This window comes from Leucopleurus acutus (genome assembly GCF_964270905.1).
Source record: "Leucopleurus acutus genome assembly, chromosome: 13".
Taxonomy (NCBI): domain Eukaryota; kingdom Metazoa; phylum Chordata; class Mammalia; order Artiodactyla; family Delphinidae; genus Leucopleurus; species Leucopleurus acutus.
This window is the reverse complement of record NC_139155.1, coordinates 11,609,458-11,622,771: the sequence shown is the minus strand read 5'-3', so window position 1 is coordinate 11,622,771 and position 13,314 is coordinate 11,609,458. Positions and strand designations below refer to the sequence as shown.

At 37.8% G+C, this 13,314-nt stretch overlaps 1 pseudogene across 1 annotated transcript; it reads right to left on the bottom strand.

The window, feature by feature from the left end:
- Nucleotides 1-5,803: 5,803 nt before the first annotated feature.
- LOC309970570 (large ribosomal subunit protein uL4-like) lies at nucleotides 5,804-7,173 on the bottom strand (annotated as a pseudogene). Its single transcript has one exon. The product of its transcript is annotated as a large ribosomal subunit protein uL4-like (transcript).
- Between the last annotated feature and the right edge of the window lie 6,141 nt (nucleotides 7,174-13,314).

Below are 13,314 nucleotides of genomic sequence, written 5' to 3'. Positions count from 1 at the left end.
TTCTGCCCCCCACAGCCATCCTCACTCGGAAACTCGCTGAGCCATCTGCTTGTCTCTCCTTGGCGCCCTGGTTCCGGCCACAGAGGCCTTTGTCCAGGCCTCTAGCTGTGCTCCACTCTCAGCCGGGACTTTGCCCTTGATGTTCCCTCTCCCTGGAAGGCTCCTCCCCAAGAATCATAGCTCAGCTTCTTCACTCCTCCAGGTTCCACATCCTCACTGAGGCCTTTTCAGGACACTGTCTACAAGTTCTGCAGTGTTCCTCGGTTGACGTCTTCTATCCCAATTGCCTGAATCACATTTTCAGTTTAGCCTAGAGCTACTCGATCTGTGTAACAAACCACATATTTTCCTGATGCGCCTTGTGTTTTGTCCGACTCCACCGTGAGAGTAAGGACTCTTATCTCTTGTTCACTGCTCCATCCTCAGCTCCTAACCTGGTGACCGGCATGGTCGGCACTCAGTACGCATTTGTTGTATGAATTGTGAGAGAGAGTTTAGGGCTCGCATTCTCTGGGGACGAGTTAAAGGTTGTCTGAGGAGTAGTGATGGTCATTTTAGGCTAGAAGTGGACCCTTTAGGTTAGAAATACACCTATTTGTATGATTTCTCTCACCAAGTTCAATGCTCAGGAGTTGACAGTGAAGGACATAAGTTCCTTGACACATGTTAATCAGCATTGCTCAACAGAAATATAATGCAGACCACACAGGCAAGCCATATTTGTAATTTTAAAAAATTCTTTCCAGCTTTATTGAGGTATGATAGACAAGTAAAAATTGTATATATTTAAGGAGTACAAAATGATGATTTTATATATAGGTATGTGTGTGTATATATATATGTATATATATATACACATATTGTGAATTGATTATCACAAACAAGGTAATTAATGAGATTTTACATTCTTTTTTTACACTAGGTCAGTGAATTCTGGTGTGTGTATCACACATACAGCATATTTCAATTCAGATTTGTCATAGTTCATGTGCCAAATAGACCATGTGGCTACTGGTTGCTGTATCAGACAATTGAGAGTAGACAAATGTAGAGTTGGAATGGTTGGTTCTAACTGAAAGATACAATATGGAGGCAACTGAGTATAAAAACAAGACAGTTGTTGAAATGATACAACAGAAAGCCAGTTACATCAGTAGGAGAAAATAGTGGGACAGAAGAGAATTATGAAAGGAGTTCCAAATTATGGCAAAGGATAAATTCAGTGGGATTAAAGCCTAGGAGTTTGTGATCAGAGATTATCTAAAGCATGAGATGGAAATGAAAGTTGTTATGGACCAAAAGTACAATTGAGTAGCAACAGTGGTCCAGGAAAATGAGAGGTGTTGTTGTGAACAGTAAGGTTGTTGCCAAAGTCTTCATTGAATGTGGGTGGAGGCGAGCAGCTTTCAGGTCAGTAGATGACAACAGTGGAGTGCAGAAGGTGAACTACTGGAACTCATGACACCCAAAAGAGAAGGCTTTATTTAGGACAGGGTGAAAACGATAATCTGTTAGAAGGGTTAATGTGGGTTCTAGAGATGACTAGGAGAATTCATCAATATGTCAGAGGGAGAGTGATGAGAAAGAGGGTAGAGTGTAAAAACAGGGGGAATATTAGGATAGAATAGAAGACAGTCAGCTGGAACAGTCAGGGTACGCCCAAAGTAGAAGAGCAAAGCATACCTGTTGTCAAATCAGAATTTGGGGCTGTTCGATTATATCTCAGTAAGGATATTTCCTGGCTGGCTGTGAAGGAGAATTTTTCCTCAGATAAGCTGGCACTGTCACACTACTCTAATCTTTTAACATCATACATATGGTTCTTCCCAAGGGCAGAAGTAGTCTTAGGTAATGTCTCTTCGATAGCCAAGATGAACTATTTAAGTCTGAGAGGCTTTATCAAGGCAACTCTCTCCTAGAATTCACAGTATATTTATTATCCTTGATGTCACTTTTCTTATACCTCTTTCAGAAGCTTCTTTAAAGGGATAAAGGAGCCCCCAGCTGAGTCCTGGGTCTCGAAAGAGTTCGTCTGAGACTTTAAAGGAGAATCAATATTTAAAACTCTAAGGCAAGAAAGAAGAAAAGTCAGTATTTGTGTGGGAATATTTTGTTTATTTGCCCAAAAAGACTGAACTAATTGCAAAAGTAATCTTAAATTATTCATTCAACTTCGTCATTATTCAATATTCATTCAACAAACATTTGCTGAATTTTAGATAGTTATCAGGCACACTACAATGTTTCACAGTGATGAAAAAGATAAAATCGTTCTCAAAGAGATTCAAATTAAAGCAGGAGACTGACAGTTAACTAGGGAATTAAAATAGAATGTGGAGGGACTGTCAAGGGCCCCCCCTGACTTGTGGGTGGTAGGTTGGTAGAGATAGAACGTTATCTCAGCCAACATATAGCCATCCCCCAAGTAACCAACACTGCAGAGCATTTACTGAGTATGAGAACATAGAAGAGAGCACCATATGACACATCAGTACAGTGCAACTGCCTGACGATCCTTTCCAACATCTGTTTTAATTTTCCCTAAAAATTTCATCTTCCTGTACTAATCATCACAACTTTGCCTCTCAAAAATTTCAGATTCTCTCCTCTCTCATCCACATACCTTCTCAAAATCCAGTCGTGCTTACATTCCTCTCTGCAAGACAATGCTCAGCTAAGAGAAGTAGTTCCCAAACCTGACTGCACAGTAGAATCACCTGGGGAACTTTTGCAATGCTCTCTGACCAATTAAATCATCATCTCTGCAGGCATCAACATGTTTTTTACAGTTCCCCAGGTGCTTCCAATGTTTTGGCAAGGTTGAAAGCCACTGCCTTACAGTGTTCAGCAAACCCAAACCTGGTCTTAATTCAAACCATGTCTTGTGGTCTTGTGCCTCGAGCATGACCTGTATAAAGAGCTTAAAGTCATGGATCCTCCCAGACAATCCAGGTCAAACGCAGTGGTGTTCTGAATGCAAATTAAGACAGAGAATCGTGCAGGTTTGAGACTGAGTGGAATCAAATCTGATCCTGCAGTTTCCGGTCTGGGCAGCAGTGCAGAAGGTAAGTGCAGCTAATTACATATAATTCGTAATATGTTTGTAATAACTAAGGGTCACTGGAGTACCTAACATGAATGCAACCAGGTTGTTTTAGAAACTTAGGTTTTTTTTTTAAAAAATAAGAATGCAATTAACTATATTATTTTTGAAATGAAAGCAATCAGTCCATGTGATGCTGAGGAAGTCTTAACTCTAATGGAGAATGTTTCTAGATGATGGTATTCATATTAAGAGACTATTACACAGGAATATGCTTTATCTGGGGAGAGATTAAGATTAGACTGTGGAATAGACAAGTCATGTTCTTTTTTAAAAGATATCTTTTTTTTTTTTTGCATTAAACCCCACATTCTTTGAACCGTTGAATCTTCAAATCTCAGTAGTATTCTAAAAGGAATAATGCTTTCCCCCAAGCGTATTCATATGGGAGCTTTAAACAAAAGGAAAAGAAAAGTAACTATTACTTTGTAATTGAGGAGGCCTGAATGAGTTCCACCCTTCGATCAGAGTCCTGCCAGCGTTCCGTAGCACAAAACGTGTTCCTCAAACTTCCTCACACTATAATTTTATGTACTTTTCTTTATAATTCCCCAAGATGTCTTAGAATTTCCACCATTTTTACATATCTTTTATGCAATTCTTACCAGTAAAGTTGTAAAATAAAGCCACTCTTATCCTTCTATCCATTTAGGATTTTTGCACCCAGGGCATAAATACAGTGCTGTGAGTTTGGTTTTAGCAAACAATGTACGTGTCATACCTTATAATTCTTTCCTGGCTTTGGTTTGACATTAAAATAGGAGAAATGGCATACTCAGAGCTCCGTTACCTTTTATAGCAGACATGCAGTGTTCTCCAAGAAGATGAATGACTGGGTTACATTCTGATTATTAAAGTGAGTGAGGTTTATTACTCTGTTCAACAAAAGTGTATTTAATAGCATTTTCATTATATTCAAATCATTTCCAGAGTTACACACTTAAAAAGTAAATGAAGTGTAGTTCTGTAGAGAATCACTCCTGTGTGAATTCAGGCAAAGTAAGAATAGTATATTATTCTTAATGGAAAATTCTGAATACATATTTGAGCTATAAATACATGTAAAGATGAATGATATGTTTTCCAAGGGTATTTTACTGTGAAGTTAAAGGTGATTAAGGCAAAAATGTATTAAGAAGTTTGAAAATTTCTTTTGGAAAATGGGTGGCGTGCTCTTCAGTTTCTGCAGCCTTATCGCGGTCCATCCCTCAAGTCGCTCCATTTGCTCCGCGCAGCACCTGCTTTGTGTGTGTCTTGATGTTCACGTGCTGAATGATGGTATTTCCCCTACTTCCCTGGGGAGGCATGAGTCCCTTCTGCTTCCAGGAAGAGCTCTGCATACATGTCTGTGCATAATATTTTCTCTTACTCCTCACCCTTGTTCTTTGGGATTAGGCGAAATCCTTCCACGTAACTGGCCTGAATAAGCCTGGTAATCAGGTAATATAAAGTATTAAGCCTCAATAAAGCTGGGAGAAAAAAATTTAAAAATACAATGTAAATAATAAAAAGAATATAAGGTAATGAGAGAGAAAAGTTGTTTTACTATCTCCACAACATAAATTATGATATTGATCATCCAAAGGTGGGAATGATATGAAAGGGGAGTTAATTTTGTAGATTTAAATAAAGGGATGATCAAAAGTTAAGGGAGATGCAAAAGGGAGGAGATATGGGGATACGTGTATATGTATAGCTGATTCACTTTGTTATACAGCAGAAACTAACACACCATTGTAAAGCAATTAGACTCCAATAAAGATGTTAAAAAAAAGTTAAGCTAAATTAACAAATCATGTATAATTTTCCAATTTTTACAATTTAAAAGTCACCTTTATTCATAATTAAGTAATAGGTAAAAGGACTAATGAAATAACATTTTACTCGATTACTTAATATCCAGTGGCAGAGTGTGTTGCTCTGTCTTATCCGTCGAGTCCTTCTGCATTGAATTAGGGCAGCACATTTGTAAGTAAATCTCAGTTTATAGACTTATATGGTAACTTCAGTTTTTTTCATTCTGGTTTCTTGCATCAGTCATGTTAACCTGTATTGATTTTTATAATCTGGAAGAAATTAGATCAGACCACTTAGAAGTGAGGCTGTTGGTCAGAAAACAAACTAACAAAAGAATTGAAAATGTGACCCACAACACTATTATTTAAAACAGCAGTGCCCTCTACCACTAGCTGTCTATAACTGTGAAACCCGCAAGGCTGTAGAAGCTGAGTCTCTTAAGAAAGCTCATTGCATTCTTTAATTTGAAAAGAGACTCTATTATAGAATTGAGCCTGATGTACAAGCTGGTAAACACATATTTGGCCAAGGAAAAATATTTACAGTAAAATAGTACCTGTCAGGATTCAGTATTTAACGAACACATTGAAATTAAGATGTATTTAAAGTTTTCAGTTAAAAATTTAACAAACACATCATCTAAAATAACTTCAGCTTTGTGTTAGTTTTTTCTTTAATTTTTAAACCAATTTTTTTTCACTTTTTTTTAATTGAGGTATAATTGACCTATAACATTATATTAGTTCCAGGTGTACAAATAATGATTTGCTATTTGTATACATGGTGAAATGATCACCACAATAAGTCTAGTTGACATGTGTCATCATACATAGTTACAACATTTGTTTTTCTGGTGTGAGAACTTTTAAGACCTACTATTTTTTTTTTTTCATGTTTCTCACTTCTCTTTGATCAGGTCTTTATTCAAAATTAGCTGTCCGAAATGATTTGACCTTTACCGAATAAGCAAATTTAAGTTTATGCCGCAGCCTTCTTTTCCTCTGTGGTGGGTTTCTTTTCTGCAGGCTTCTTTTTAGCGGGCTTCTTTTCAGCTGCTTGTTTCTTGGGGACTTTTTTCCCACCAAAGCCTTCTTTCGCTTCTTCAGCTTCTTAACGCAAACAGCCTTCTTTCCCACCACAGGCTCCTTGCCTGGAATCCCCTTCTCATCTGATTTGGCTTCTAGTGCTGCTTCTGCCCTATCCATCCGGATTTTGTGGTTCTTGGCCTGGCGAAGAATGGTGTTCTGGCGCATGGTCTTTGCATATGGGTTTAGCTTCAACGTGATTCTCAGGTTTTTCAGTGAATTCTTCTTCAGGACTCTGCAATGAATCTTCTTGCGTGGTGCTCGCAGGGCTCTTTTGGATCTCTGGGCTTTTCAAGATTCTGCTAAGGTCTGTATTGAGCATCTTGTGCGTGGGGAGGTTGTAGTTACTCTTGAGGGGAGCAGCTTTACGCCAAGTGCCATGCAGCTCCTCTAACTTGCGGAAAAGCACTTTCAGTCCAAATGCAGGAGCGTCGCACATGCCCCCCAGGAGCCAGTTTCAAAATGTTCAGTTTGCTTATATTAAGCAGAGTAGTTCCAGGGATGTTTCTGAAGGCCTTGATGATACCGTTGTCCTCATTATAGACGATGCAGGGTCCCCTGCGCTGGATACGGCGACGGTTTCTCACTTTGCCTTTGCCAGCTCTCATTCGCTGTGAGCCGTAGACCTTTTTGGATATCATTCCTGGCCTTAAGGTTCTTCTGAAGCAAAACAGCCTCCTTGGTCTTCTTGTAGCCTTCAACTTTATCTTCAACTACCAAAGGAAGTTCAGGAACTTCCTCTGTACGATGACCTTTAGACATGGCCAGCGCTGGTAAAGATGAGGCAGCCAACGCAGAGCAGATGACATGTCGCTTCTGCATTGTATTCAGTCTGCGGTGCCAATGTCGCCAGGTCTTGGTTGGCGCAAATATACGGCCCCCAAGACACATATTTCCCAAAGCACCCTGGCCAGAACAGTGAGTGTCGCCACCTCAAACCCTGGGAATTCGAGCCACAGGCCTGCCAGTACCCCAAGACTCAGCACTGGTTTGATAACCTGCTAATTCACTGACAGCATAGGGCTGTCTGTTGTTTTTGCGCAAGTTGGTGTGAACAAAGTTCACAATATCTGGTCGAATGGGGGCCTTGAACACAGCAGGCAAAGTGACATTTTTGCCAGCTGACTCCCCCTTTTCAGAGTACACTGATATCAGTGGACGAGCACACACCATGGCGGGAGAGGAGAAGGCCACGCTCCCCTCAACCCGGCAGCTCCCACAGGAAAAGCAAAATCTACTCTGCTAACAACTTCCAAATATGCAATTTGGTGTTATTAACTATAGCCACTATGCTTTACATTATATCTCCATAATTTTTTAAACCAATTTTAAAAATATAACCTAATGTGCATCTAAATCGTAATTTAGGCTGATTTTTTAAAACGTCTTTATCTTAATATTCTTTGATATTATTTTTAATATTGCTTATTACTCTGTTTATCTTTACAATTTTCTATACAGCATTTGGGTTGTATATTATTGAACAAAAATGAGCAGTTATAATCTGAAATTAGCAATCATTCTAACCCAATGAAAAACACTGATGAACTTTTGCTTAAGAATAAATATGAGTTTTATAATAAAAATATCAATATAATTTTGATAAGTAGATCTTTTTGGATAACATTATTAACATTTAGATTATGAGATTACAGTCGGCCCTTGAACAACACAATTTTGACCTGTGAGGGTCCACCTATACACAGATTTTTTTCAGTAGCAAATACTACAGTACTACGTGATTTGAGGTTGGTTGAATCCCTGGACGCCAAACCACAGACAAGGAGGAACCACATATTCAGAAGGCTGGCTATGACTTATATGCAGATGTTTGAGTGCACGGAGGGTCAGCACCTCAACTGCTGCATTGTTCAAGGGTCAACAGCAGTATTCCATTTCTTTCTTTTTTTTTATAAGCCTGTTTTTTTTGTTTGTGTTTTTTAGATGTGGATTTCTCATATGTGAGAGATCTTGTGGTATTTGTTTTTGACTTATTTCACTTAGGATGATGCCCTTTAGTCCACCCATTTTGTCATAAATGACAAGATTTTATTCTTTTCTATGGCTGAATAATATTCCATTGTGCACACATACCACAATTTCTTTCATCCATTCATCCATTGATGAACACTTAGGTTGTTTCCATGTGTTGACCATTGTAAATAATGCTGCAATGGACGTGGAGGTGCATATATCTTTTCAAGTCAGTGTTTTTGCTTTCTTCAGATAAATACTAAGAAGTGGGATAGCTGGATCATATGGTAGTTCTATTTTTAATTTTCTGAGGAACCTCCATACTGTTTTCCATAGTGGCTGCACCAATTTACATTCCCACCAACAGCGCACGAGAGTTCCCTTTCCTCCACATCCTCGCCAACACTTATTTCTTTTCTTTTTGATAATAGCCATTCTAATAGGTGTGAGGTGATATCTCACATAAGGCCTGAAACCATAAAACTCCTAGACGAAAATATAGGTGGTCAGCTCCTGACATAGGTCTTGGCAATGATTTTTTAAATCCAACATCAAAAACAAAAGTAACGAAGGCAAAAATCGACAAGTGGGATGACATCAAACCACTTTCATTTCCTCTGCACAGCAAAGGAAACCATTAACAAAATGCAAAGACAACCTACTGAACGGGAGAAAATATTTTCAAATCATATATCTGTTAAAGAGGGGCTAATATCCAAAATACATAAAGAACTCATACAACTCAATAGCAAAACAATCACAAACAATTCAAATAAAAATTGGCAGAAGATCTAAATAGATATTTTTCCCAAAGAAGACATACAGATGGCTAACAGGTACATGAAAAGATGCTCAACATCATTAACCATCAGGGAAATACAAATCACATCCATTTATTTCTAAGGAGAGTGATACTAGCAATTTTCAAGACTTCTTCAGATTCAAATATGCTAAAGTATGAATGTCTCATGTGTTTTCATCACGTTACATTACAAATTTATAACTTATTCTTTTAAGATTAATTAGAAGCAGTAAGGTCTAGTCTTTTTTTTTTTTTTTTTTTTTTTTGCGGTACGCGGGCCTCTCACTGTTGTGGCCTTTCCCGTTGCCGAGCACAGGCTCCGGACGCGCAGGCTCAGCGGCCATGGCTCACGGGCCCAGCCGCTCCGCAGCACGTGGAATCTTCCCGGACCGGGGCACAAACCCATGTCCCCTGCATTGGCAGGCGGACTCTCAACCACTGCGCCACCAGGGAAGCCCGAGGGCTAGTCTTTTGAGTCCAGTTTTAGTGGTTTCATTGACATATACACTGAGAAAAAAAGATATTTTATTGAGGTTCTTTTAAAAGGTATAGTCACTAAATCCTTTGTATTTTTTATGACACTAAAATTCTATTCTATATCAAATGAAGCTCTATGCAGTTTTTATTGCATATTTAGCAGTAGCTAAAAGAAAAAAAGTTAAATTGCTTAAAAGCAATAATTTACCCAAGACCTTGTGAATTTTAAAAAAGGACCACTATTCAAAAGATGTGGCAGCACACTATACAAAGTAAATACAGTTACTAAAATGATTTGGCATGCCACAGTAAGTTCCATTTGAATTTTGAAAATATATTCTTCTGGTTGTCCAGTTGTACATAGAGGCTGAAATCAGTGCTGAATTTTACATCTCCATCCTCCCAATGCCCAGTTTATCCAGTAGAACAATATGGCACTTTTTAAAAGTGTATCAGTGCTCCTAATCCACCAGGGTTTAATACATCATTTGTGCTGTGCAATGCATAATTCCCTGGTGTTGTAAAAAGTTAATGCTGTTACAAAAAAGTCCCCAACACTCATGGGAGGAATTTATGTCTGGATATTCTCTGCTTTTCAAAAGTTCGCTATACACCACTTCACTTTCACAAAAGACCTACGTTAGTACATTAGTACCTGTCTTTGATAATCAAAAGAAATCCGAAGAGGATTTTTGTTTTTACAAAAAATGGTGAAAAGTGAAACTAGCATTCAGGGTTCGTCTTGTAGCAGCTGACGTACAGGCAGCATGCACCCCAAACCGTGAGAGTGGCACCTGCAAGCTCCTTCCCAGGGAACTACACTTAGCATCTTAGCATCGAGCCACCATAGCTTCGAACTGCATCTGTGAGCATCTGTGCTGTATCTTGATTTATTTTGTGCCTCCTAGCGAGATATGTCCTTAGGTAATTGCTTCTTTGCTTTATGCCATTTTGGCTTCTAGAAGGCTTCTTAGAAATGCTCTACTTTAGGATAGCGGGAAAACCTGTACTTGGGTAATCAAGGTGAATAAGGGTTGTATCATTTTATTGAGCTATGGCTTTTTGGGTTTAATAAGTACAAAACCTAGAAAATAGGGGTCAGTTTTTTATGGTGTGTCATCTAATGTTAAAAACCATGTGGAAGACTGGATCTGTATCGCATTTCATGCTGTGCCCCCTGGGAGGATGGGGCCCAATTTAGTTTCAGTGAAGTCAGTTGAAACTTTCTGTGGAAAACCTTCAACCTAGTTAAATGATTAACTCTCAAGTAAAAAATAAATAAATAAATACATAAAATAAATATTTATGTATATATATATCTGAAACATTCTCTGATTAGAAGCCATGTGAGTCTCACTAATAGTGTAAGTACAAATTAAACTAAAAAAAATCTGTTTCTTCCTTTTCCTCTGTTGGCCCCCTAGTCCCTACCCTAACCCTCAGCTTGCATTTTAAGACCCTTCTTCCCTAGCAAAGATCCCACAAACAAGAATTAGTCTGGTGTATTAATTGATGAAATTAGTCAGGCTCTTTTTCAGTAAACCAGAACATGTTCTCATCCATTCATATCTCCCTATTGTTCAAATTAGTTGCCTTGGAAATTTAAAGCACCTAATATACTCCACAAAGATAATCATAATCTCCACTTCCATCGTGGTTATCAGTGATCAAGATGGGCTTAACGGTTCCTTTATCTTAACTAACTTTCAGACAGGTTTCTTCCTGAGGATAGGCCCCTGACCTCCCTTAGAAAATTTCGTTTAGAACACTTGTGATTGTAAATTCTTCCTATGCCCCTTTGAGATGGAAATCCTCTCCAACCCAGAAACATTTTGCTCAAAGACCTGGGAGTTAGCCCTTTGAAATGTAGTCATCTAAGATGATACGCCTCCTTCCCAGTCTCCGTTGGGGGGCAGCAGCCCAAGTTTGTTAATACGTGACAATTAACAAGCAAAGGTGACCTACTCACGTTGACCAACCCCCCCCCCCCCCCCCCCCCCCCCCCCCCGCCCCGGCTGAGGTCCTCTAGCGCTTTTCCATAAACTAACTCCGGCAATTAAAAGTCCTTCCTCCTCTCCAGCCCATTGAGTTGTCTCTCTTCTACTACACAAGTCTTGAGCAGGAGACTTGACCTTATTACAATAGTCTTGAATACAGTCTTCCTTGACACTTTTAACAAGTGTTCAGTGCAATTTTGCTTTACGTCAATTATTTAGTTTTCCTCTCTCTCCCATTTCTGTACCATTTACACATACATCAATCCCTTGTCTTTTCGTCTGTCTCAATATTTCTCAAAAAACTTTAATAAGAACCATGATTTGTAGGTTGCCTCTCTTGAAACCAAAATAAATGAATGAATAAAAAATAAATAAAATAAAGGGAAAGGAGAAATGAGGCAGGTTCCCAGTATGATTTTTGCAAAGGATACAGTATATAAATAAGAAGCTCATTAAGTCATGAGTACTAATTTAATACTCTCATAGTCTAAAGGAGAGGTTACAAATTGTATGATAGTAGGCCTGAGGATGGATTTTATTTGACCTGCTCAGTGTACTACAATTCAGGAGATTTCACATAAATTTTCAGGTTTCTAGCATCTTAAACAAATTGTGTAATCTCCCAACCCTAGATATTCATTCCAGCAAGACAGCGGAATCAACTGAGAAAATAGAAAAACAACAGCCTTCATTTAGAGATAACTTACAAAAGATATACCTCAAACTTATTTTTATTCGTTCTTCAAGCTGTTTTGAGCGTGTAATATATTTGTTTCTGCCAAGTGGTTAAAGTAGTAAATGGTTTCCGATGAAATATTTTGAGTTTCTGATTTCCAGGAAATTTGCACTTTATGTTTCTCAGCTTTATGTCAGCAAAACTGATAACCTTTTAGACCACCCAAATTTTATATAGAACTGTAACAAAGGTGATTTTTCTTTTTTTTTTTACATTTTTCCCATATAATAAATTACATTTACTAGCATAGTTTGGTGTTATATCATTTTATTATTAAATTCTCTTTTTTTAATACATTTCCATCTCTTTTATTATTTTGAGACACAAGTGACTAAGGTTAATTCTGGGCTTAATACTCATTGTTAAATAAATAGTGAACAATTAATAAACAAGATTGATTATAGTTGGTGTGTGTGTGTTGTGTGTGTGTGTATGTGTGTGTGTGCTGACCCAAACCAGCATGTTTTTAGCTGGCTTTTTTTTTCATTTCACAGAACACTGGCTTCTAGTCAAGGTTCCACTCATCACTAGTTGAATAAATTTAGACAAGTCACTTAAGCCCACTCAGACCTGTTTCCTCACAGTAAAATAAAGAGGCTGAAATACACATACTCTAAATTTCCTCAAGTTCTAAAATAACATAACGTGGGGATTATCACTATGGTGAATGTTCGTGTATCAGGGCAAGCTTGAGTTCTGAAGTGAGGCAGAAACTTGGTTCAGTGGCTGCTGTGCTTCTAGTATTTCAGCGTGAAATACGATGTTTACTATAGGTATTTTAATTATAGAATTTTTACTACAGATTTTTTAAATCAGGTTAAAGACGTTTCTTTCTATTCCATACTTCTACGAGTATTTATCATGGATAGAGTCCAGTTTTATTAAATGCATTTTTGCATTGATTAAGATAATATTCTGTTAATGTAGCAAAATATATATTTCCTAATGTCAAATAATTGTTACATATTTTAACTGGGATAAATCCTATATGATTAGGTTTTACAAACATGATTTGCTGGCTTATATTTGTTAATATTCTAATATTTACAGTTTTTATACTTACATTTTTCTTGACTTTGGAATATAATTTTTCTTTTTCCTACTGTCTTTGGTATAAAAGTTATACAAGATTCATAAGGCAAGTTGCAGATACTTGTGTGTATTTGTGTGTGTGTGTATTCATAATCATTGGATGCTTGCAAGATGATTATATGTTAGTTTAAGGTCCAAACCACCTGTTTGGCTTGTCAGTAGAATTTAAGTGATTTATCTCACTTACCCAATTTTTTCAATGCTTATAAATATATTCTAGTTTTTTATTAAATTCTGACTCAGTTTGCATA